Genomic DNA, 25,544 nt, shown 5'->3' with positions numbered 1-25,544 from the left:
ATGTATTGATTGGGACACACTTTGAAGTACAGCGATCCTCAGTAAAACCACTTACAGGACTCCCCCTCCCAATTGGCCCAGCGAAGAGGCTAAAAGGCTGGGGCCCCTGCAGCAGCCCCTGTGTGCACCCTGAGGTGTGTGTTTTAGCCTAATGAAATGGGATCTCAATAGACAATAATCCTTGTAACAAGATTGAACGGGGACACCCATGTCAATATTAGCAAATGGGATTGCTGGTTTGTGCACCCACACACAGACACACACGCATGCTGTCTGTATGCTCTCATACCTGTGTGCCCATCTGTGTAGAAGTGCTCTCTCATTGCTTCTCCACCTAAGTGGAACACAAAAATAAGAGTGTTCTGGCTGGACCTCAAGGCTGTGGGTGGGGACCCATAACATTTTCCCACACCTACACGATTAGAGGATATAAGCCCCCCCGAAGTTCCTCAGAAGTTTTTGATTAATCTGCCACAGATGCGCCAAGAGGGGTTGTTCCAAGATAGAGGTGTAAAAAAGGGATGCTGTGTCGACAGAAAAGAGGCGCATAAAATAAAAGCTGTACAATAAATATCTGGCCAGTTAATGAAGAGGGGCACAGACATTAGCTACCCCGCTACTTGGCAACCCCACAACAACTGCCACAGTGGCAGTCTTACACATTACGGGTCAAAGCTCAGTTCGGAGGCACTAAGTGTTCAGTAACATTACTTAAAAGGTTTCTGTCACTCCTATACTTTTAGGGTGTGGCATAAATGTGTGTATGAAAAAGTGAGAATGTGGACTGTTGAATCACATGGAGTCACCAGAAAAATAGAAACACCAGTCCGACAAAATGCAATGCAACACACCAGCCCAAGTCTTTCAAAAGTTTAGTTTTTGTTGGTTTGACCACACAGAGTATTGACATTTTAAAGTGCTGCATTATATTGAAAGGTGTCTGTCATATTCTGTCCACCTTGTTTGCAAATATACAAGAAAGGTTTTTCAATATAACAAAAAGTCAACAACTAAAAATCTTTTTTTTGTTTTTTTTTGTTTCTAGTCATTAAGTTTAGTTTGTGTACACAGACATATTTGCACCGTTTCAAACCATGTTTTACTAATAATATAATTCAAGCATCAGTTACATACAGCTCACACTTTATGGATCTCTTCAATGGAAATCAATCAAAATAACTTAATCCAGGCAACACACCACGAAGAGACAATGTTGAGGGCTCTATCCTACATCCCATCAGCACTCTCAGTGAAGGAGAGGGACGAGATGTGGAGCAAAAGAAGACTAAAATTACCGTCTGTATGAAAAGTGAAACTAGACAGTCTATTCACATCCTGGCCCGGCTATAAATAGGGTAACACACACAGCTAATGTGGTGGATTAGTAGCAGGAAGCAGACAGGCAGTCATCACAGTCCTTGTCGTCCTTAGCCCACCAGGTCCTGGATCCCAGCAGACGTCACCCTATCTACCAAATCACTATCAGCCTGGGGCCGCGTCCATTCACAAAAGCAGCTCCATACAACTCTCAGCCCAGTCGTGTCATTCACAAAGAAGGGAAAGGGTCCTGTTTCAGTAGTTGATATTCTGTCAGGATGTTACTTCCCCTTTCCTCTTCATTGCACCATATTAAGTAAGTGTGTAACACTATCCACACCAAAGGGCCCTTTCTTCATATTTATATAGAGGTTGATGGGAAGAGATCAGGGCTAAAGTGCCTATTTTCCTTCAGATGCAATCACAGAGAGCTCACCAAAGCTCTGTCTCTGACGATAAGGTCTGATTGATGGATACCCTTCTACAGTTCCTGGTTTGGCTCCAACCTCATTTGTTGCAGATAAATAAATACATGACAACACTCAAGTCAAATCACACAAGTAACATAAACACTGTTGAGGAGGATTGATATATTTAATAGAAATGACAATTTGCTATAACTGTGTTGAAATAAAAACAGTAATTATTTATTCATGTGTTTATATTACCACAGTTTATAGTTGTCTTTTTCATCATCTGTTTATGGGATGCAGATAGTGCAGTAAACAGTGACGCATCTGCATAAAAACAGTAATTGCTGTTTTGTTTCACTGAAACAGTGAATACAGCAGCCTGCTGCTTCATCCAGCAAACAGCAGACTGCCAGTAGACACTCCCTCACCTTTCCCTCTCTCCTAATCACCAATTAGGACTCCATTAGTCTGGCCTGGCAGCTCATTTGCTCTGGAGGCGGCTGAGGGGGCCTGGTGCGTGGGACCTCTGCCCACTGCGTTCCGCCCCAGCGACCACGGCACGGCACGGCTGTCATGGTAACACTGCCACCATGTCTCCCTGTTCTACAAGTGAAAGTCCCTCTCCTCCTCCCTTACCAATTCCTGCCTAACAATTCTTTGCCGTGGCAATCCTCTTCCACACTGGCAGGCTGCGCACAGAGGCTCTCCCTCTGAGGATAGAGGGGAGCGGGAGATGCGAGAGAAAGGCGAAGGGGGGGGAGCAACTAAAGGACAGTCAACGCAAATCTGTGGAGCCACTTGTTAGGCACTTCATTAAATGTCTGTCCCTATGGTGAACGGGTGAAGTGGGAGCCTTATTAACAGAGTAGGGAGACATCCTTCAAGAGCTGGGAGATGGCTTACAGCCCCAGTGCCAGCTGCCTGAGAAGGGGGGAACGCAGGACAGCCAGAGGTAGAGGGATGGTGGGGAGCTGGGGAAGGAGTTTGATGAGAAAGGGAGCAGGTACTGAGTCACATTCAAAGCACTAAACAGCCCCTCAGCAACATTGTGAAATTACCCCACAGGCAAGCAAGATGAGGCCCAAAGCTCTCAGGAACTTGTTAAAGCCTCTGGCTCCCTCTCCCCCTCCCCACTGCTCTCTCCGCTAATGTCACACCAGTGGGTCTTGGTCAAAAGTTCAGCACGTGCATATGTAAAAAGGTGGGTGAGTGCCAAAGGCAGCAGACGAGGAATGAAATAGGAATAGACCAAGATGCCATTGAGCAAAATGTGCAGGTGTTCATCCATGCTCATGAAAAAATGCATGTGTCTACATGGTTGAGTGAGTAGGTGTGTATGAGGTTGACAAGCCTGATGCAGGTAGGAAACATTTAAGTAGGGCTGCATGATAAAATAAAAAAAATAAATAAATAAATAAATAAATATATATATATGTATATTATATATATTATATATAATATTTTCAAATAATATATATGTATATATCATAGTTTAAATAGACTTTAATATATATTGCGTTTTTTTAGTTTTAGCAAATGCTCGAAGTCCTTTACCACACAAGTCAGCATTCACCCATACGTACACTGGTGGCAGAGGTTACAATACAAGGCGTCACCTGCTCATCAGGAACAATAACCATTCATACTGTACACACACTTACCTCCTGACATACATCCTGAGCCACAGCTGCCCCTTTCTTTGCATCATTCCCGCATCATGATCATTGAATGATCATTTTTGCATAACAATATTCATTTTCAAGAAAAAAAAGTGTTTTATCACACCTTTGCCAAAAAATTGCAGGTTCTGTGAGTTGCACTTGGCCATATTGCGATTTTGATAACGTTTTGATTACTTGGCAGCCATACATGCCACTTACATATTTATCGGTTTAACCAAGGCCACTCAGAAACAAATTTAATGAATGGTTACTTCAACAGTATCAGTGCTTCTTTTACACTTATTTCGGCTCTCCATCTATAGAGCTTGTTGGAGGATCACGAGCTTTGACCAAATTGCTGTCCACCGCAGAGGTGCATGTGCAACATAAACAGTATGAAACTGACACACAGTATTATGCTACTTTCATACGGTGTGTTGTCTTATATAAGTACTATGCTTGGCTTGCCCGACTACCACAGCTTTCTTGAATGCATTAAGGATATACAATCACTGCAAGCAATTTTGTCAAGTGAGTGCTGAACAAATCAAATATAGCTAATGTATATTTTGGCTTTCTGTAGTTCTGTTTTGTTAGCCCATTTCCAATATGCTGGCATCTGCAGTCTCTGTAATCTCCATGGATCCCAGGAGCATGTACAAGCAATTAAAACAATAGCATCTTTACGCCCCTGCAACCAATAAACAAGCTAATGTCACTGCTCTATAAAGACACTTGGCGTCTGGGGCAATACCCCAGCTGGATTAGAACACAGCTCTGTGCTTTTAATACCCCACCATAAAGACGGTTTAAAGAAATGCATGCATTTTATTAAAGAGACTCCGAGGAAATAATATCAAATACATAACCAAGACAACATACTGAAGTTAGGGAGTAAATTCAGAGAGAATCCCATTTAAATTGAAGTTTATTTACCAACAGTCATTCTGCATTGTTTGTGTCTTGGGACAGTTTTCTTCAAATTCTTTTTGAAGGAATCTGAAATGTGGTTATTTCTACCTCTCAATTAACCAAGGCATACTTTAAAATAAGTGTAGGTTCCTGAGTTTACTCCGGTCTACTGCTCGCTAGATATTCAGCCATTTCAGTATAAAAAGAGGGTGATATACTGTAACAGCCAGTGTTCAATGTATACGCACAACATCCATGAGCTGAGATTTGCCATTAGTTTTAGCCTGAGGCCTGGAATAAAACCAGATATGGTTGTTGAACTTTTGTGGTGCTGACTGGGCATTGGCAAGGGAATCTCCAGCTCTAACCTCTGGAGGGGAACAAGAGAGCAATGGGATCCCACACAGCCACAGGTGCCATCTGGGTCCGAACCTGAGAACTTCCCTCTGCTCGACCGCACCACAAGCCCAAGGGCAAGGAAGTCCTTTCCATGAGTCAGTGCATTTTTCCTGCTAAATCCTGACAATAAGAAGAGAAAGGCATTGGGGGACATGTGCACAGGGTGTATATTATGGAAGGAGGGAGAGAAATAGAGAGTGTACTGGCGTTGGTGAGAGGAAAGAGACATGAAGTGTGTGGGACCACATCTCAGGTTCCTAATATGCTGCTTTCATTGGCCCTGCCCCAAAGGTTTAACAGTGCTGTCCTGGGAGCGGTCCAGTACCTTCAGTTTCCTCTTACTCTGGCAGACCATGGATTTGCCCTCACCCTGTTCTCTTTTTTTCCTTTTCAGATTACATTTTATTCTGTGTTTTACGAAAGGTCTGATGGGACTTTCCTTTACCCCAGGTAAATAAGCCTTGCAGCTGGGCAAACAGAACCCCAACCTAGCACCGGGGTCAGTATAAAATTGGGTAAGAGGAGAATGAAAGAGAGACTTAGAGAGGGAAAGTTAGAAAAATGAAAATAGTACAGTAAATGTGAAATTTACACACACAAGCACACACACGCACAGTGTTCCAGGTTCTGCTCTGGGCAAGGAGACAAGCTCCACAGCCTCCAAGGCCAGGTTATGCAATCTTCTGCTAAAGTGATGGGAAGAGCTGGCCAAACTGAGCTCCAAAGGAGCCTCAGGGAATGTGACGGCAAAATTCAGTCAAGACAGACAGAGAAACAAATCTTGAAGAGTGAACTAAACTAGAAGATAATGTCTGAACCGTAATCCATTGCAAAACTAAACCAGCATATATTTAGGTTTACAGTATATTTATACGGGGTCTTTGTGGCTATGTGTGCTCAATAGCTAAATGCAGTATTGGAAGACTAGCCCTTGAGGTAAAAGATACCCAAATTAAGTTACATAACTGGACTTAAGTAAGTATAATACAATACTGATGTCACAGGCCTGGAATCACCTTTAGTCACACATGGAATCAGTTTGAGTATCTTCCCCCACCCACTTGTCCTTGTAGCCACCCAACAAGTGTGGTGACAGAGGTGGTTTTGAGCATCACACTGCTAAAAAAAAAAGTCTGGTGCAACACAAGAACTAAACTTTACAGAATTAAAAGAAAATGAGCTGAGGAAATTTGCGTTTAACTTTACTATTAACTTGTCAACATAACACAATGAGCCCCTGATTAAATATCATGCAACTTTGCAGCCCACACACTATGCCAAGACAGGCCTTTCTGCTTTTTCGTGTGGGATGGAGGATATAAAGAGTCAAAATGAACCGTCTAAACCACAAGCCTTTCTTTCTCCAAGCCTTTTCAAGGTGACTGAGATGGAGCATTACATCTGTTAAACTTGTCACAACACACAGCATTTGGTACGATCACAGGAACAGACGACGAACACAGTGTTGAGATTCTTAGCGAAGGCTTTAATGTCGCCATCAGTAACAGTTTTCAAAGTACCGTAAATGTATTTTGGTTTAGTGGTGCCAAATAGTTTCAGTTGCTGTTGGGCTCATCCTTGGCTCCTGCTGAAGCTATGAAAAGACAAGAGAAATGTTAACAGCAGCAGCCACAGGAACTTCTGCCTCGGTCAAGGAGAGGTTAGACAAGAACACAAGAAGAGACCTGCTGTTCTCAGGCTTTTGTCTGAGAAAGGGAAGAGAGATTTCCTGTGACAAAGGGAGAACTTGCTGCTGTCTTGTCTAATGTGAGAAACACCAACGAAGGGTAGATAAAATGGAAATCATGTTTCTGTCTTTCACAAACTGGAATTCAGCAGTTTGGAGGGAGGCTACAGCTCTCACGTTGCATCATGAAGGACACAGGGCACTTTGCAAAACACTGTAGGTGTTGACGGTCTTTTTCTTGTAATGTAAGAAATTGTGCTCTGTTGTGGAAAGGCTGCAGCAATCACATAGTACTGTGGTATTTAGGCAGATCTTCAGCGTTAAAAAAGCATCACCAATTTCTTTCAACATCAAGAGTCAGTCAGATAATTCGAGATCAGATTTATGAGCAATGAGGTGAGAGCTTTACTGCTCACTTTAGCTAGACAGTGTATATCAGTCACTCTAATTTAGGCAGGTCCAAGCACCTAGTGCAAAAAATTACTTACATGGTAGTCCGGTCCTCCCTTCGCACAAGGGTGCGAACTGGCTTTTGGGACTGACTGTGCTTAAGCAAAAGTTTATATCATGTCAGAAATGGATTAAACACTAGTTTTGTTGTTCTGGTTGGAAAGACGGTGTCGCAGACTGTTCCTCCTAGAGCACCATGCATACTGAAGAAAATGTCTGATCATTTCAAGTGGGTCATCAGGAGACAAACCTGCTGGACCACTACATTTGGTGGCCTAATAAATAGTAAGTGAGTTGCTAGCAACAAAAACAACAACAAAAATCTGCTACACTATTCTGGATTTAAGGTAAATTAAGGGTCTTGCCCATCACCTCAAGCAAGGACACACCGAATAGCTTCATGGTGGTTGCCACAAAGACGTGTGGAGCCGAATAGACTGTGATTGGCAGAACACATGCTTTTGGGTGCAGGTGCAGTGGTGGTCAGGTATAGACATCCGACCATCAGCAGGATAAGATCTGTGTAAAATACACAAGAATATCTGCAAGGCTACTTTAACAGAGCAGAGAATGATTCCAAGTAACAGAAAGAGCAGGTGGGGAGTTGCAGGATCATGAAAGGTAGCACTGGGAATAGCATAGCGCAGCTTTTTGCTCTAGGACCTCAGTACTGGGCAAGAGTTGTTCCTCACACAGTCAGTGCTGCCAAGAAAAATATTTCTATTCTGAATGACGGATGTGCCCCGCTATACTGTACCTTTGAGTTTACTTTTGTTTTACATTACCTCTTTTTAAACATTATCTTAAAACACTGCTGTGGCAGTATATGAAAACAAAAGGTGAACAAAACCTTATGTACTGTATGGATATAATAAAGAAATCTTATGAAAATAAGAATATGGTCTTGTTTATCTTTGGGATTTTTGGAATTGACTATGAAGCTAAGGACAGACAAAGCTGTAAAAGTGTTCTCACTTATACAGCTGTGAAAACCACAGCCCTGTCATTGTGGAAAAAAACTTGGCTTAGTGTACCTGGTTCAAATGATGAAAAGGCGATATAATGGTGTGGTTTGAGTATACTTTGTTAATAAGAGCTGATTACCACAGTAGTGTCTTTATGGTTCTTAATGGAAGATATCATTTGATGCTGTCTAACTGTCGGATGTCCATCACGTCCTAATGTCACTTTCTTATCTCTGATCTTTCCAACAGAGCTGGCAACAGTCAATGCTTTAGATGGCTTCAAGGCATGTAAAGAGGGTTTTTCCAATGTTTAACTCCAACCCAACACATCACGGGACACCATGATCCAGAAAAACATGATGATGATCCCAGAATTTAAAAAAATACAATGTCTGCTTCCAAAGGAATGTGCATACTATTTTTTTGTTTTTATTATTTTATTTTTAAAGGTTTGTTTCATCCTACACTACAGTACTACTCATGACTATAGCTTAGTAAAGGCACTTCATTGTCATAACATCATTTCTGTATCAATTCTTAAAATTTCAGTGTTTATTTTATGAAAATTGACCAAAAAAAGTGTAACTGATAGAACTATGACAAACACAACTAGATGATAGACTTGTGTAATTCCCAAACATAAAACAGAGAACTCGCAGTGTACAGTATATGCAACAGATGGATCTGTTTAGTAGCTCTAGGCCTATTCATCTGTTCACAGTATCGCTTCAGTGTGTGAGCATGAAGAAGTATAAAACAGAGATGAACGCAAGCCTTGCGGGCACACGAGCGGAGAGGAACCAGTGCCAGACAGAGCGAGACTTAGCGTTGGCAGAGCATCGGGATGTTTTCACAGCACATTATGTTTGAGTACACATCAAACATGCCACGCGCCGCTCTTTGATTGTCTTTGGTGAAGCTGCTTTCTGACAGGTGTTAGACGAGGTCCCTGGGTAGAAAGGCGAGCATGCTGTAAATACACACTCGTAATGACACATCATGCACTTGGCAAATAGAGAGATGACAGGGAGCTCCTAGATGATGTTTATGTTGAGGTAAAGTTTGTGAAGGCAACACAATTGATATGCCAGTTATACTTTAATCAGATAATTGTCGAAATAGAACAGTGTCAAGCTTTTAACGAGCACACTTGTTAACCAGTGAACTCCCCTCAGCTACAGCTTGCGAAATGTTTGAATGAAACTAACAACAAACCCCAGCGACTTTTCAGTAGCATTCAAAAAAAGGTCAGCAGTAACATTCCCCTTATTTGGCCAGCCTCACTGCATCACTACACCAACAATAAGAGCCACAAGCTGTTTAATATCAATTTGATGAGAGCAGGTTTACACTAAACAGACGCCATACAGAAAGAACAGACCAGACCACGTATATTAAGTATTTCCTCAGTGCCTGCCTGTTATTACTGTTTGTTCAGTTTAATACATCTCTTCTCTCTGCGCCTGTTTCCATTCCCTCATCATCTCAAACCACAGTGAGTTAGATATTAGACAATCTTCTAATTAACAGTTAAACCACAGCCTAGTGGTCACATGTGTAATTTCTCCATCGGACACATTCTCCACCCCCAGTGATCTGTGTGTGGAAGCTATGGGCTTTAATCGCATTGCCCCTTACGCTAGAATAACTGTGAGTACTTTCTTGGCAAAGGCGTCCACAGCTGAGGGGTTACTGCATGGTCGATCCTCCAGCGAGGTCCTTTCCATTCTGATTCAATCAATCTTTATTCCATCCTCTGCCAAAATCAATTGCACTCTGCCTGGGATGCCTGGTTAAAATGTGGGGAGGCACAGAGTAAGGCAGGGTACTCCATGCTACTGCTATATCTCAACACCCAGAAAGGATTCCCTTACTCAATAGACAGTGCAATGTGTAGGACCAGTCCTGCGCCTATGATCAGACAATCACGCTTTATATTATTTTTGTATCATCACACTTAAGTGCTGTGATCATTTAAGTTTATTCCATTTGTTTTTTTAACGGCCAATAGAGTCGCGGTTGGTAATATTTTCACTTTGTGAGTCTGTATGTGTGTGTGTCATCATGGCAAAATGTGGTTTTGGAGACACTTTCAATCCTGAATCTTTACAGCTGTGTAGTTGAGATCAAAATAAAAACTGAATATGGGTGTAATCCAAGCAAGGGTGCCGGAACTAGGGAGTTAGGAAAGGGCCCATTGGCACCCCACTTTAAACCCCAGGCCCACATATGTTACCAGCCGCAACATCATTGTCTATTTATTCACTATTTTCACCTTTGTAAACAAAATGCTCAGGAGTTAGACGCACAGAAAATCACAAAGACCAGACTGCCCCTAACAACAGTAAGTGGACACTTATCCTCCCCCAATGAGTCTGTTATTGAGGTGCAGCTTACATAAATGTCAATTCAATTTTGAAAAAATTATGTCAGTTAAAGTTATTTTGTTTGGTGGAATGCTCCATATTATTAATTCTCCCTTATTGTGATACTCCTATCAGTGCTTTTGGATTTCCACAATGTGAGAAACCAAATACTTGCACTAGAAATTAAAGCCTTGAAGTTGCAGACTGACATGCTTTGATGCACATTCTCTGTACTTTCAATAGTTTGTGGCTGGTTCTTGCCAGGCCCTCCCCCAAACTGCGTGGTTTCCTTGTTGTAACCTTGTAGTTTCCACCCCTGCCTGGTGTAGACACACTGGCCTCTTCATCCCAGTCCACGGCTGCCGTCACACACCTGGCAGCTGAAAAAATATGAGGCCTTCTTAATGAGTTCTTTAAGAGAGTTGGAAGTGGCTGACGTTCATGGTCCAATGCCCAGGGTTATGAGATAACCGTGCAGCAGCAGGGCCTCGACAGACTGAAGCTCTAAGCCTCAACCAACGCTGAAACTACAGATGAAGGCCTGCAATGACAACTAAAAACCTTGTTTGAACGTTAGTAAATCTTGTGGATTCATACTTTTTCTACTTTTCTAGTCCAAATTTACTCGTAGTCCTTGTTTATTTTGAATTTTAAAAAAAACATAAAAAATAGATGAAAACAATCAATAAAAAACAACATTATCAGACAAATAAACTGTAGCTTATCTATACATACATATTTGTTTATTCAGCTAATTCTTTAGTGCACATTCAGCAGTTCCTTTGCACTTCTTCATCATTTTAAGTACATATTTTTATTTTCAGCTCTAAACGGTGTTGTCTTTAAGCAGCTAACAACAACTTTGGTTGTGTGAGGACATAAAATCCTGTTCAAAATCAATTCAAACCAAATGCTCCTTTTAAAACTACCAGTATGATGAGTATGTGCCTTAAATATTATTCATAACTCCTTTCTCATCCGTTTAATGTTCTTGCTTTTCTTGCATATCTACAATATGACTCCCTCCGACAGTTGATGATGAAGTGATGGAAAGATGGAGAAGTCTCTTTGAGGCAAGGTAATGACTGCCCCTGATTTAGCTGCTTTGCAGCAACCATCCCATATGGGAAAGGAGGGCAGATAGAAGAGGCTATTGGCCCCCATCCAACACAAACACAGCCTTGAATCCTTAGCACAGAGCTCTCTGCCAAAACACTGGTTCTCTGTGAAGGCAGAAAAAAGGGGGATAGGAAGGGAGGAGGAGAGGAGACTTGATTAGGAAACCTTAATGGGACTACCCTGTCACATTGCATGGGTGTCTGGGCCATGGTCCAAAGCATTACTGACACTGCACTAAAGTAACAAGGAGAAGGTGAGGATCATACAGCTGCTGCACTAAGAGACTTCCCAAAACTCAATTCCTCACTTACACTATGTGTGAATAATGCTATTAGACTCAGGTAATTAGTCTTTAAAATAAACTGCAGGTGCGACAGCACTTTACTGCACAATACAACTGTTACCAGTAAGATGGACTATGTAACCAGAGAGGCTTTGTGCCTCTACTTAAAGGCCAGTGCCACAGAGTAGATTTAGTTAAAAAAACATCTTCTTTAAACAATATTTTCATTCATTACACCGAAGAAAGTGACTGAGTGTGGACTGGGAAAAAACAAAAAGGAATGGTACAATGTCCAAACTGGAGGTTTAGCCACTTGAAATATAACCACGGTGCCACACGCTCAAACAATTACACAACTATTTAAAATGTTGGCATGTAGATGGCTAATTTGGCCGCTTTGATTTTCCCTTTCCTGAGTCTAAATGCAGAATGCCGAGGTCCAGTGAACAGATGAAATGCATGAGGTGCCTGGGCGGCCCCAGTGCAGGTTCACTGACAGCTGGGAATGATGAAGGCTGAGGTGTGGCCTCATAGCACTGACACACCATGTATCAAAAATCAAATAGTCAAGAAAGACACTGTGCTTTTTTTCTGTTCCAGACAGGTTAGGCAAAATGCATGACACATTTTACCGTGAAAACCAGAAATTCATAAGAAGAGCTATAGTTGTAGTAGGTTCTTGACTTCTCCTTTGCATCACAACTATATTGAGTAAAGGATTGTTTTTGGCTGGAAAAGACGGTTGACTATTAAAGCAAACTGTGAGATACAAGATAAACAAAGTTAAATGAAAAGGGGTGAAAAGAGCGTAACTCAGACCATGGTAATTGCTCATTTGTAACCCAAAGCCTGGCTCCCCTGGTGGGTGCAGTGGAGAGAGTGATGGGGTGTGCTAGCTGGGCCCCAGTGTGATTGGGTGCTCTGAGCCAGCACACCCTCACTTGGTTTCCATGTATGGCTTGCTTGATTTGAAGAGTGACCTTGAGTGAGACAGCGCTCCTCTTTCGTTCCTGCTCTCCTCCCTAAACCATCTTTTCCCTCTCTCTGTCTAGGGAATGAAAGCTTTGCCAAGCCACCGTCAACACAAGAGCTTCAGAGGAATTACAAGCTGCCTGAACCAGGGCTGTTTCGATGAATGAGGCTAGTGTCCTCACTCCTACTGTGTCTTTATCCCTTCAATCCTCTGTCATCCTGCTCCAGCACTGTGTTCAACATCAATGAGCAGGTAAGCATAGAGAACAGCACAACACTGCCTCTCTGGGATACTCAGTTCCTTTTGGTACAATAAATATCATTTAACGAATCCTGACAAAGATGATTTTTCCTGAAATGAACCGGGTACAGTGAAGAGCCAGATACTAGAGGTCCTTGACACATGACTTTGTAAGGGACTGGTTGCATCTAGCCAGAAATTCTCCTCTTACCCTTCTCCAGACCGCTGGCAAAACATGGTCCCCAAGGCCAAATGTGAGGTGAGGAGGAAAGGGTTACAGCTCCACCCAAGTTCCCTGGAAAAGATGCATCCAGCCGTCAGAGAGCCATGTCATGTTGATTTTCTTCAAGGATTTATCTCCGCTCACTTGGATTGGGTACCGTTGACTTTTGAACCGATAAGGTATTACAAAAATGTAATATCGGGACATAGTATAAAATCTCTAATACTGTTTTAGAGTACTCAATAGCATGTTGGTAAGGAATTTCAAATACAGCCAGTAGCTGAGCTTTGGCTAACGCTATTAAAAATGCTAAGATTACATCAGGACAGTAAAAAAAAAGTGCAGTTATCTTAACTATCTACCAGCAACTAATTATACAACTAGCTAGAATCGTAGAAAAGGTCTGAGGCACTCCAGAGGGTAATGAGTTAAAAAGCCTTTAATTAATCATCATCAGCAACATCAGTAAAAACATGTCTAGGCGTTTCAGCCATTAAGGCCTTCATCAGGGCAGTACACTTAAGGTTTGGCCGTTCATAAAGGGGTTTAACTCTCCATTAACAAGCGCAATGCTGGCTGCAGGCGTGCTAACATCAGCTACGGGCGTTGTGGGGAACTTGGGGTTCAGGCAGTCAAACACTTTTCGGCTTTTATATTTAGTGTTAGACCAGCTGCTGCATCAAGTTAGATCCATTGTCTTTGTCTGCTTTGTATTTTACATTACAAATATTGCAGCGTGTGTTGTCCTGACCCACTGTGACTCTTTGCAGGGTTGACATCTCGCTCTTTCTCTTCCTTTCTATCCGATAAAAATTTGGCAAATATATGATAAGGTTTGATTTTTTGTGAACTGATTCTCTGTAGTACTGACGTAATTGGGTCGGTACTCTTAAAAGTACAGTACCAAGTTCAGTATCTAACCCTACCACCCAACTTTAATAATCTATCACAAAAATGTGTGTGTTTTTATATAAAATTCTTGATCTCGTAGCTATGTTACTTCCAAGGCCTTCAGTCTCAACTAGATTAAATCCTTATTCAACTCCAACCGTTCCCAAATTAAAGACAGTTACTGAATGGCGGGTGCTAAGAGACCAAAGGAGGGAGTCTTGAAAGTCATAAGAGCTACAGCCCAGAGCGACACAGTAACACTGGATCCAGTAATGCAGAGTACAGATAAGTATTTCATGAAACAACCAAAGACATTGGAAAATATGGCCCCATGACGACACAATAATGACAGGATGACAAAATAATAATAGGAAAGAGGAATCATCCTGAACAGGCCTTAAAGCCCCCTACATTTAGCCCATCATATCTTTTAACATGCACAAACTGCCATAAGCAGAGGGAGCAATTTCCACTACTACGGAGCACTGTCTGGGTTTAGATGAGGATTAAGGTTTGGCTGTCGAGTCAGTATCCAAAGAGAAGCCTTCTATAACAAACTGAAGTAATTAACAGCTCACTTCTAAGGCTAACCTCTTTCATTTAGTGTCCTACGGAGCTGCCTCTTCCCAGGAGTGAAGACCTTAACAAATGGCTTTAATAGGCAGACCTTCATAATGTAAACCCGTAGTCTTGTGGGACAGCTCAGGGCTTTGACCACAGAGCAAATATGAGTAATTTGTATACACGTCTGCTGGGAGCCATAACAACCGCACTGGGAGGAATTACTTTATGTAATTACTTGAGAAAATATCTGGGTAAGACACACGCATGGCTATGTCATGCTATGAAAGAGGAAAAACAGAGGAGGAGACGGAGAAAGAAAAAGCGAGAGAGAGATTATGTGATCTATCCCTATGGTGGTTAGGGCGCTCGCTGGAGAGGCTATGAGGCAATCACAAAGGCTCTTCAAATGCACCCGGCAAATTTACTCACATGGAAAATTAAGCAGGGACGGCATTCTGTCCCCCTAAAGACTTTAAGATATATGGCTGCTTTTGTAATTATCATGGGTCAGGTCCTAAATTGAGATATGTTCATATACCAGTGATTTCAGTGTAAATCTTCCTCTGTGTGTGATGATTCTTTCAACAGCTTACTTGCATGTGTGTCTGGCTTTTCATTTTACATACTATGTTATCTATGTGTGTGTGTGTGTGTGTGTGTGTGTTTGTGTGTGTGTGTGTGTGTGTGTGTGTGTGTGTGTGTGTGTGTGTGTGTGTGTGTGTGTGTGTGTGTGTGTGTGTGTGTGTGTGTGTGTGTGCGCGTGTGTGTGTGCGTGTGTGTGTGAGTGCATGCATGCATCTGTGTGTGTGCATGCAGTGGGTGATATATGAGTTGCGGTAGGATTGAGAGAACCCTGTCGACAGCTGCTGGCTGCCATTCACACCTGAGAGGACCCATGTCCTGATGAGAATTAATGTACTCTGACATCCTCTGGGACTCTGGCAGCCCCCAGAGGGCCTAATGAAGAAATACAACCTTGCCAAGAGAGAGGGGGCATATCAAAAGGCTCCCTCAGGCCCCAGGAGAGGGCATATAGGGAGGGCATGGACAGACAGAGGAGACATGGGACAAGGATATTTGGGAGTGAAAGCGGAAAGACTGCGAATATTCTTGGGCTGGTAAACATTTGTTGAGCGTCACATGTTCATCATTATGCTGATCTGCCTCGCTGTGTTAATTAAACATGCAAAAAGTGTCACCAACATATGCTGGGGATTTCTCACCTGCTCATTAAAAACGTAATAATCAATCATATTTTTTTTTTTTTAACTCTTGAGAATGTACCAATTGCCTGCAGGTTACATTTTCTGACCTACCAGCAAACCAGTGTAGAGAAGGTCTGCAAGGTTAGAGGACCAACCTCTTTGGGTCATCTGTGTCCTCGTAAAGGTCACATATGGTCTATCTAGAAGGACCTGTGTTTGGGATTTGAGTATTGGTCATTATGCAAAATCTATTCGGGTCCCAAGTGATGTATCATCCAAGTACCAATTAAATTTCTTCCCTTTCAATTCAGGGTGACTTGTGCATTTCTAAAGGGACAGATGGTAAAGCATAATGGTATATTTGTCCAGCCCAGCTCTCCATAGACCACAAAGTCAGGGCAGGAGGTAAAAACATAGATTCCAATCCTTCAACCTCGGCCCTTTCTCTCCCTAAATCCCTCGATTGCTCATCACTTTTCTTCCCCCAACATCCTTCCCTTCAATCCGTCTCCCTGAAACAAAAAACAGTACATTAGATTTCCAGCACTCTGCCACTCTTGGCAAAAAGGGGGGGCTTTCACGAGTCTTTTTCCTTTTCACGAGAATCAAATCTCAGAGGAGAGTGTGAAATTCTGAAATAAAGACTCAATATGAAAGTCTGACCAACAGGAAGACAGACAGACATAGTAGCGAGGGAAAGAGAGAGGGTGGGGTTGTTTTGGGATAAAGATGTCAGCACAGTACATTCAGTTGTTGACTGTAAATGAGACCCAGGGCTTTGGCTCCAGGAGGGGGGTGCCTGGGGGTAGCCTGGGGCGAGTACAGTTGAGGCGCTCCCAGAAGTTCAGCAGAGGACCAAGGCAGAGAACAGAGTACACTGGGAGCCCATCCAGGAGGACCAGCAGCCTCTGGATCCCCTTATGATGTTGACTAGCCATCCACAAACCACCAGGAAATGGCGGTAAGAGCTGACCCAGACAGAATTCCAGGCGTGTGACCATGTGACGTCAGTGCAACCAACATCTATCATTAGCACGTCCACAAGCTCTACCCGCATGTCCTTCTGTCCATTCTCCAGTGTAGGAGAAAGCCCTGTGATGGAGCCGACTGGGGCTGTCAAAGTGACCAGATGGCTGTCTTTTTGCTATTGCGCAACAGCTAATTTGAAGTTCACTTCAACTGCTTTTTTAACAGCTGCTCAGTAGTTGCACAGCAACACTCATTGCCAGGATATCCCTGTCTGAATTTGGCTCTGCCACTAATCCCTGAAAATTACAGTGTAACTGCATCCATGGAAAGTCACGGTGGCCACTCAGACCATCCTGTTCACTCACAATGAAAAAGCCTAGAAATACACGCATTTTCACTGAACTTATGTAGAAACATATTTCCAAGTTAAGATTTAATCCTCTGCTCCCAAGCTGCAGACGTCCTTTACAAAATAAGGTTTGCCATACAGCCAAGTCTTCAACTGGAATTTTTTCCTGATTTGTTTTGAAAAAAACTTTTGTCGGTCGCAACCCTCAAAAAGACTTTGCTGCATGTGAATGAATAAAAAATTGCATTTTCATTCAATTACTGGCCAACAAATTAAAACTATCATCATTCAAACCTTTGAAAGAGTCAATTCTTTAAAAATGCATTTGTCAAAAGCTAAATGTCTGTTAACATGCACAGCCGTACAGTGACGTAGAACAGAAAGGAGGTGCTTTCTTCTTAGGCTCTAATGTTTGGACAGAAATTACTCTTTCATCCTCCATTAAAATTTCCCACAGATTTCTGTCAAAACAATCCTTTCAAAGTCTCCTGTCAAACATGTATGCAGATGAGAAACACTCTTACCCAGTCATCCTGTGGGCAAACATTACTTCCAGCTGAGCAAACATGCCCAGACAGAACAAGCGATACATGACAGAAGGCTCCAGTTTCTTGACTCCATATTGGTCAAACACTATTCATATACTGTACTGTGCTCGTTGTTACAGCCTCCAGCCTTATGCTACTGCAGTTATACTTTGTAAACTAAGCTAAAGGATCAAAATTAAAGTGATGAGCTACAGGTCTCAATATTTGTTTTATAAAAACAACAATCTGCATATAACCAAGATAGACCTCTCAACTAATGCAAATTCTCAGTCTCACGTAGCCAACTTCCTTCCGAGTCACTCCAACATTGTTTATATCACACAGATGAATACATTTTTTACAAAATAAAACATTACAAAAAAACCCAGAGGTACTACTACATATATTGAATGGCATCAACTTAAAAGTCACTATTGTTTAGGCCATAACCTGCAAATTAAATCAATCACAAGAGAAAAGTTCTTACATCCTGCTGTAAGCCACACAGGAAGTCCTGTATCTGACTGTTAGATGAGTGGAAACCTGGTAAAAAAAAAAACATGTTGAGGTTACGTTCACGTAGAGCACTGGGGTTGTTATGTACTCTATACTGTTTTCGGATGGTCCTTTATCACTCTCTTGTTATCGTTTATATTTCATCTATTTTTTGTGGTTTGGGCGTTTTCTTTGTTTTTTGTTTCCTGCCCGTGGTTATAGGAGCTAATTGTGGCTTACTATGATTTATGTACTGGTCTCTGCATGGATTTGGAAGCTGGGGAAGTTAATAAAGGATTTTTTTTTTCAACTCTCTTTCTCTCTCTCATTAAAAGAGAGAGACAACAAACCTTAATCAAGGTTTGGTCTTAATTGGCTTAAGTGCGGGTTTATGGAAAAGTCAATGAATCTCTAGATACCAGTTTGATGTAATCATTTTGCAGCTGCAGGGTGGGTGAACTCTGACCCTAAGTCCCTACAAGATAATAGTGAGAGCAGACCCTTGGCCTCTTTCAATATCAAACCGCTGATATTGGTCACAATGGCCATGTACAATGTCCACCGTGACCAATAATTGATGGTGTATTTTAAGCCTCTCTTATTTCTTGAAATGCATCATTTTAATGAGGATGTGTGTGTCTGAGAGAGAGAGAGAGAGAGAGCGAGAGGGACAGAGAGAGAGAGAGAGAGAGAGAGAGAGAGAGAGAGAGAGAGAGAGAGAGAGAGAGAGAGAGAGAGAGAGAGAGAGAGATGCATTTTTTCTAAAAAATAAGAATGTATGAAGTATGAACAACATGTAAGCAACATGTTCAGTTGAGAACATGGGCTGGCAGTGCGCTTGTACCTGTTCCCCCTTAACCAGGAAAACAAAGAACAATCAAACTCCCTCTGCTTAGATACACCCTTAAAAACATTTTTTTTTTTCTTGCAATAGCTGTTTAATTGTAACCCTTCACTAAAGACAGAGAAATTGGACAGATTCTCTTAACAATATCCAACTACATCGAAGTTGCTCTGTAGATCTTAGGGGCGGTTCTGAAAGTCCTCGTTATGTCATATTGGAGCACAAAAGCAGCTAATGCAGCAATCTGTCTAAAAAAGCTCAGCACATTACATTCTTCTCCTATGGAGCTTCACACCCACTGCTGCCATGGGAAGGAGGGTGAGAATCTGAAGTATCTACTCTATACAATATAATGCAGGAACATTTTAATTGTGCACTATTTTTGGCAGACAGTATGGAAAGGAATGAACATTCTACTTTCTAACATTAGAAAATGAAGCCAAATAAGTAATTGGTTGTCATATTAATTTATTAATTTGTATCACTTGAAGGTAAAGAATATAGCGTGATGGAAGTGGGTGGTGAGATTAATTATCCAGTTATGGTTTGAATTTTTTTGAAAAAGGAGGAAGACTGAGTCTAACTATGAAGACGTTTTGGGACTCTGAATAAGAATCTGTGGAGTGGTGCTTGCAATCGTGAGAGTGGGTCTTGGAGAGTTATGGCTTTAGCTAGCCTGTAGTTTATGTGCACTCTGGGTAAAATGCAGAGCACTTTGAGAACATTTATCATAAAACACAGGAAGGGACCGGGATGTAAAATGGCTGCTCTGCTCAGCCTCAGTATCTGCGATCTGATATAAACTCTCCAGATAAATAATGCATGACTGCACTGTTGAAAAAATGTCAGAGTGCCTCTTATTTCTTGCTCTGACAATTATAATGCTTTGTAAGGTTTTTGTTTTCCTCTTTTTTCATTTGGGAAAACTGTACTTCTCTTTTATTGTACTTAGAGCCAGGCATTGTTTTGCCTGTCCTAACGTTAACTTTACTATACCTCAGAACCTTTTTTATTCACATTGGTGTGATGTGTTTAAGGAAATTTAAGGCGGGGGACTGAGGAGATGGACGGACTAACACTGCTCGGATAAAGCTCAGATGGGGGATAGATAAATGTTTATATCATGATAAAGTTTATTTAATATTTCATGCACTTTGTAGAGCATAAGGGTATCTGACTAAATCTATAATTAATTTTATGAAAAAATACAGACTGTAAGAAAACAACTTACAGGTGATGATAAATCAGTCAGGAAATCCCTACATACAGATGAAATGAACGCTGTAATTAATTTCCATTATCATTTAATCTGCCAATTGTCTTTAATGAACTGATTATTCATTTAAAATGTTAAATGTTACTCTTCCCCATTGCACCTCACCTTTTCTTGTGTATTTTCACAAAAGACATAAATACAAACTACATCCTCCCTCCCTCTCTCTCTCTCTCTCTCTCTACGGAACGCAGGCAGCGGGAACTCCATGCACATTGGCAGCATTTAGCAGGTGACAAATGGAGTTTCCCAGGCTGAACCAGCCCAGAAGGCTCACTCACATGGGTTGATGAATGTAGACTCGAGCCCCGACAGGCAGGTTTATTTTTATTACGTCTGTCATCGTACCTTTGCAGTGTCTCCACAGCAAACACACATACACATTATGCTATTGCAGGAGGAGGAAGTAGTCTTGAATCACACTGAAGGCTGTATAGAGTTGCCATTACAACATTTGCTTTCACAAAATGTTCCACAACATGCCTTGCACCTGAAAATGTTGCATGTGACATAGAATCATGAGCAAAGTGGTTTAATTATTAGAAATAGCCAATTTCCTTTTTGTTCCCTCAAAGACAACATTGAGGGATGAGATGGTAGGAGGCAGAGAACAATGAGAAGGAAAAATGTAAGGTTGATGTACAAATAGATGGTAAGCACTAATCAAATATATATTACAATGACAAAAAAAATCTTCTGTGTACCCAACAACTGACAGAATACCAAAACAAGACGACAAACGGACAGCATACAAGCAGTGGCAAAAGAACATCCACCATCATTTCATTCCTTTTCTCTCCCAACGAGAGAAACACATGATGGCAGGGAAAAAACACAGTTTCTTTATTTGGCTGCACACAGAGTACTTTATCTATTTGACAGAGGATGTGGAATCACAGAAAAGGAGAGTGGAGAAAGGAGGGAAATATTCTTTTTAAGAAAATGATGCATGGCCTCGAGGCTGTGCAACTCATGAGTCAACAATGTACTGTCGGTGTCTTTGGGGGTGTGTTCAGTGAGGGTGTGTATCAATAGGTAATAAATCTAAGAGCATTCCCAGGATGTGGACAGCCTCACAGGTGTCTCACTCTTAACACAGCAGCTTCAGCAGTACACACAGGTCATGGAAACACTGTGACTCAGTGAAGACCACAAGTCAGTTTGGAATATGGTGTGTGTGGTGACACCAACGTGAAACCACTAAAGATTCACTGGAAAGTTCAACCAATCAAAAGAGGAAAGAGAGAGGTACAACTATCAAAGATAATGATTCAAACACACACTTGCTTTCACCTCGTCTCACGTCAAGCTTCACCATAGAACTCAATCAAATTAAGAGCAGCTAAGCTGAGACCCACTCTTTTCCACTCGTGAGCAAGGAGAGGCACTATGACCTGCTTAATGGTGATAAAATGGTCTTTAATGGGACCGGTGTGAGAGTTTTAATGTAGTGACTTAATGCTGAGGTCTCTCACCTCTCCCCAGGGCTCCAGGGACAGCTACCATTATGTGATCAAAAACCCCTGCCACCTGATGGGCTAGCTGGAGACCTTGTATAATCAAGGTCAGCATGGGCCTCTGGATGGTGCAGTGTAGGGCTGCGACTAACAATTATTTATATTGTTTAGCCTACAGACTGTCAAAAACAGCAACACATCCCCATCAGAAGTTACCAGAGTCTATAGCGATTTCTTTTCAAATTAAAGGTTTTGTTTCGGCAGAACTCAAGAAGTGCAAATACTGTACATGCATTTACAATTACATGAAACAGACAGAACAAGGTATTTTTCAGATTTACTTTAAGTTCACATCCAGTCAAAATTGTGTTTTTCTTACTTGTACTTAATTTGGATGTTTGACCTTAATTTGGATCTGCAATTTGGATCTGTTTGACAGATGTCTGATTAGTTTGAAGAATGATGTATGTGATCATCGTAAAGGGAAAGTCACCGCAAGAGAAGTGAGCGAGAGGCTAGCTGATTAAGCTAACTGAGCAAGTAGACGTTATAGCTCAGCAGAGTCAGATGCCGTTAAGGTTTACATTCACAAGTGTAGAAGCGTAGAGTAGAAGCATGCTTCCTTCTTTGGATGATGTGATTTAGTTCAGTAGAAAAAAAGTAGTTTTTTTATGAAACTGTTTTACAACAAGGTCTGTGAATTATCCTGAGTACTCAAGTTATGATTTTTGGAAAGAGACAGGGCTGTTGAGTGCTCAGAGTGCCAAAAAAAAATTTCTGGCGCTCTGAGAGCCACAAGCAGAGTGCCATCTAGTTCCATTATATTTGAGAGAAGGCAGACATCCCTACAGCTGATACCTCCAAAGCTTGGCAACTTACACCAAAACAATCTAGATGGATAAATAGCACTACAGGTAAGAGGAAAATATGCATTTTTGATTTTGGATGAACTGTGATTAAGTCGATAGATACAAACAGGATTTTTCTTTATTTTTTCTTGTTTCATTTTTTTTTTTTTTACATCAAAACTAGTTTGGAAGCTCATCATGGACCAATATGCAACTTACATAAGTGTGATGTTGAAACTTGAAGGCTCCAGTGCACACACACGGAAAATGTACTTTCAGTGATGTGGGACTTTGGAAAATGAAAAATATTTGCATATTCACGGTGTTTGCGTTCTCTAATAAGGGAAAATGTGTAAATGCAATTTCAATATTTGTTTGGGTGGACAAACATATGAGACACAAATTATTAATCAACCATTAAAATTATTATATATCTTAAAACATGTCTATGCAAATCCAAGACACTCGGTTAAATTTGTGGCAGCAGTGTTTCTTTTGGCCGCTGTTTCTCTCAGTCATACCGTTTTTATACACAGTTTTCTAAGCTTAGCATTCTTGGCTAGTCAGCCAACGTTATTTTATGCATATGAGGCTGAACAAAGCTAAGTTACGGACATGTGGTGCGGAGACGAGGACGCTTTTAAACCTGGCACAGGCATGTATGTCAGTGGTAACGGGAGATAGTTTCATCTGCATGGTGAGACAGTTGCCGATTCATGTCAGAGCCACAGTAGGAAACAGCGGCTACAGTGGTGAGCTAATATGCAACTGCTGCCTTACAACAACACTGAGGGGACATGCTGCCTCAAATTCATAAACAACGATGTCATCGTCCATCACAATGTTTCACTGTAGACATCGTCATACGCAAGTTCGGCAGACATCGCCCAACCCTAGTATGTACATAACGTTACTTTTATGACAACCATTTTTTATTCAGTAAATAGCAAGTGTTATAATTACTGTCTCAGACATCATTCCCTTTTCGCTTTCATGTGGTGTTGTTATGGAGGCGTGGCAAAGCTGCCAACTGACAACTGACTGACGTCGCACAGGCGACACTGGATCTCCAGGAAGCAGTGAGGTCCAAAAATACACCTGCAATTGCCGCTTCCGGAAATCTTCGAGATTGGGACTTTAACAACTAATCAACTAGCCTAGAGTAATTTTCTTGGCACACCCCAGCCATTTAAACAACCAGGCCAACCTGATCAATCAGTTTTTATTCTAACAATTACCAGTATTAGCTCCAAGCAGAATACTTACTATAAAAGCACAACCATTTAGCACTGTGACTTCAGGTCAGATGTCTAACTATCTGGAGAACTAAAGACAATACGCCTGCAAAATATTGACAAGCTTTATTTCTTCCGTTTTACTCACAACAACATACAGAGTGGGTTCAGTGAGCCAATTTCTCCCAGTTCCATGTTGAAGAAGCACAGTTGTGTATCAGCTCTCTTTACCCTGAGATCAAATTATTACAAACTTGAATTTCTCTGCCTGTGACATCTCTAAACTAATCGTTCTGTTGTGTCATTTCTGTTTTGTTCAGCCAGCGGAGGTTTTAGCCTTCAGTTCATCCAGAGTTCAAATGGAGCGTCAGGGATTGTTCACCCTGTCGGTGTCTGTGAGGTGTCTTATAAGGAGCAGCCAGGGAGGAATCCTTTCAATTAGAGTGATTTATGAGAGATCTTATTGAGCTTATTACGCATGGGCTAAGACTGCGAGTGTTCGGCTCTCTACAGAGGGTCATTTACGTGTTGATTACAGGAAAAAGAATTGAAAGCTTCATAAATATTCCTTATAGTATCAAATCTGATCTTGACTGTCATCAATCTACAATAGCTTGCACTCCATTAGTCATAATGAAGCTCATCTACCAACAATTTCCTCTCCATTTTCAATTGTTTACCACTTACAATAAAACTGACAAAATAAAAATGTTTTCAAACAGATTCGTCTAAGGTTTTGTCACATAATAAAAGGGGGGAATTATTAAACTCTCTCTGCTTCTTTTAGATTTGCAAATAAAGCATATTTTTGCAGTTTCACAGACTACCTACCTTCTCCAAGGATAGTCTAATGGTGGCACTAATAATGTTATCTTAGAATGTATCTGTGCTGCAAAGTAAGCTTTTAAATCTCAAACAATTATGTCGGCCTCATTATGCAATTCAGCAAAGACGTTTAACTGTAATGCCCCAACTTTGTAAAGATAAAATAATGTATCTCCAGCACAGTTAAAAAGGTATAAACACATGTTATTTTTCCCTTGTCTTGCAAAAAATGGGACTGGGGAAAGGTTTAATGACAATTGTGTAATTTCAAAAGTCAGCAGAAAGGCATTATTAACATAAGGAGAATCGGCATGATGGTTTCACTGAAAATCAGCATGAGCCTCTTTTGGCCTAAAAGTTTGAGAAAACACAGTATCCTTAAGTATAGTTTAACTACATACCATTACTGACCGATATTGTACGAATGATTGTATAAAATACTCATACATTACCTTTACACATTTGCTATGTCAACATGATAGTGATTTGAACTTTTGATCCAGTTGTCCAATTCGTGAAAGGTTTCAATTATCTACAATAAAGCTGCTGTAAGCATTATTTCCTCATTAAAATGAGTGTCAAATAGCTCAATATACTAACATTAATCACTGTTATGGAGTGTTTGGTCAGTAACTCATTTCACTAAAAGAAGAAAGATATTTTCTGGTATCCCTGTCCACTTTATCCAATCAGGACAGAGAACTCTATAAAGAGGCGGTCCTGCCCGCTTGGTGAAAGCAAAGAGAAGGATCCTCTTGTTCTGGTACCTACAACGGCAATGGTGAATGAACCGGGTAAGCTGTCAATTCCAGCGCTCTCTGTGACGCCTTATACTACCAAACATGCCAGGTGAAGAAAAAACGCTTGAAGAAATGAAAGAGGCAAAGAGAGCTGACTCGGGGAAAAAAAGGAGTGTGCGAGTTTGGTGACGTAGAGAGGAGGGAGGGGATTGCTAACTGCCGAATGAACGGGAAGTTAGCTAAATCAACAACAGCACTTACAGCAGCTTTAACCAGCCTTATGAACTTCCAGTTACTGTTAGTTCATAAGGCTG

Source organism: Pagrus pagrus (genome assembly GCF_965226575.1).
Source record: "Pagrus pagrus genome assembly, chromosome: 1".
Classification (NCBI taxonomy): Eukaryota; Metazoa; Chordata; class Actinopteri; order Spariformes; family Sparidae; genus Pagrus; species Pagrus pagrus.
This window is presented reverse-complemented; position numbering follows the sequence as displayed.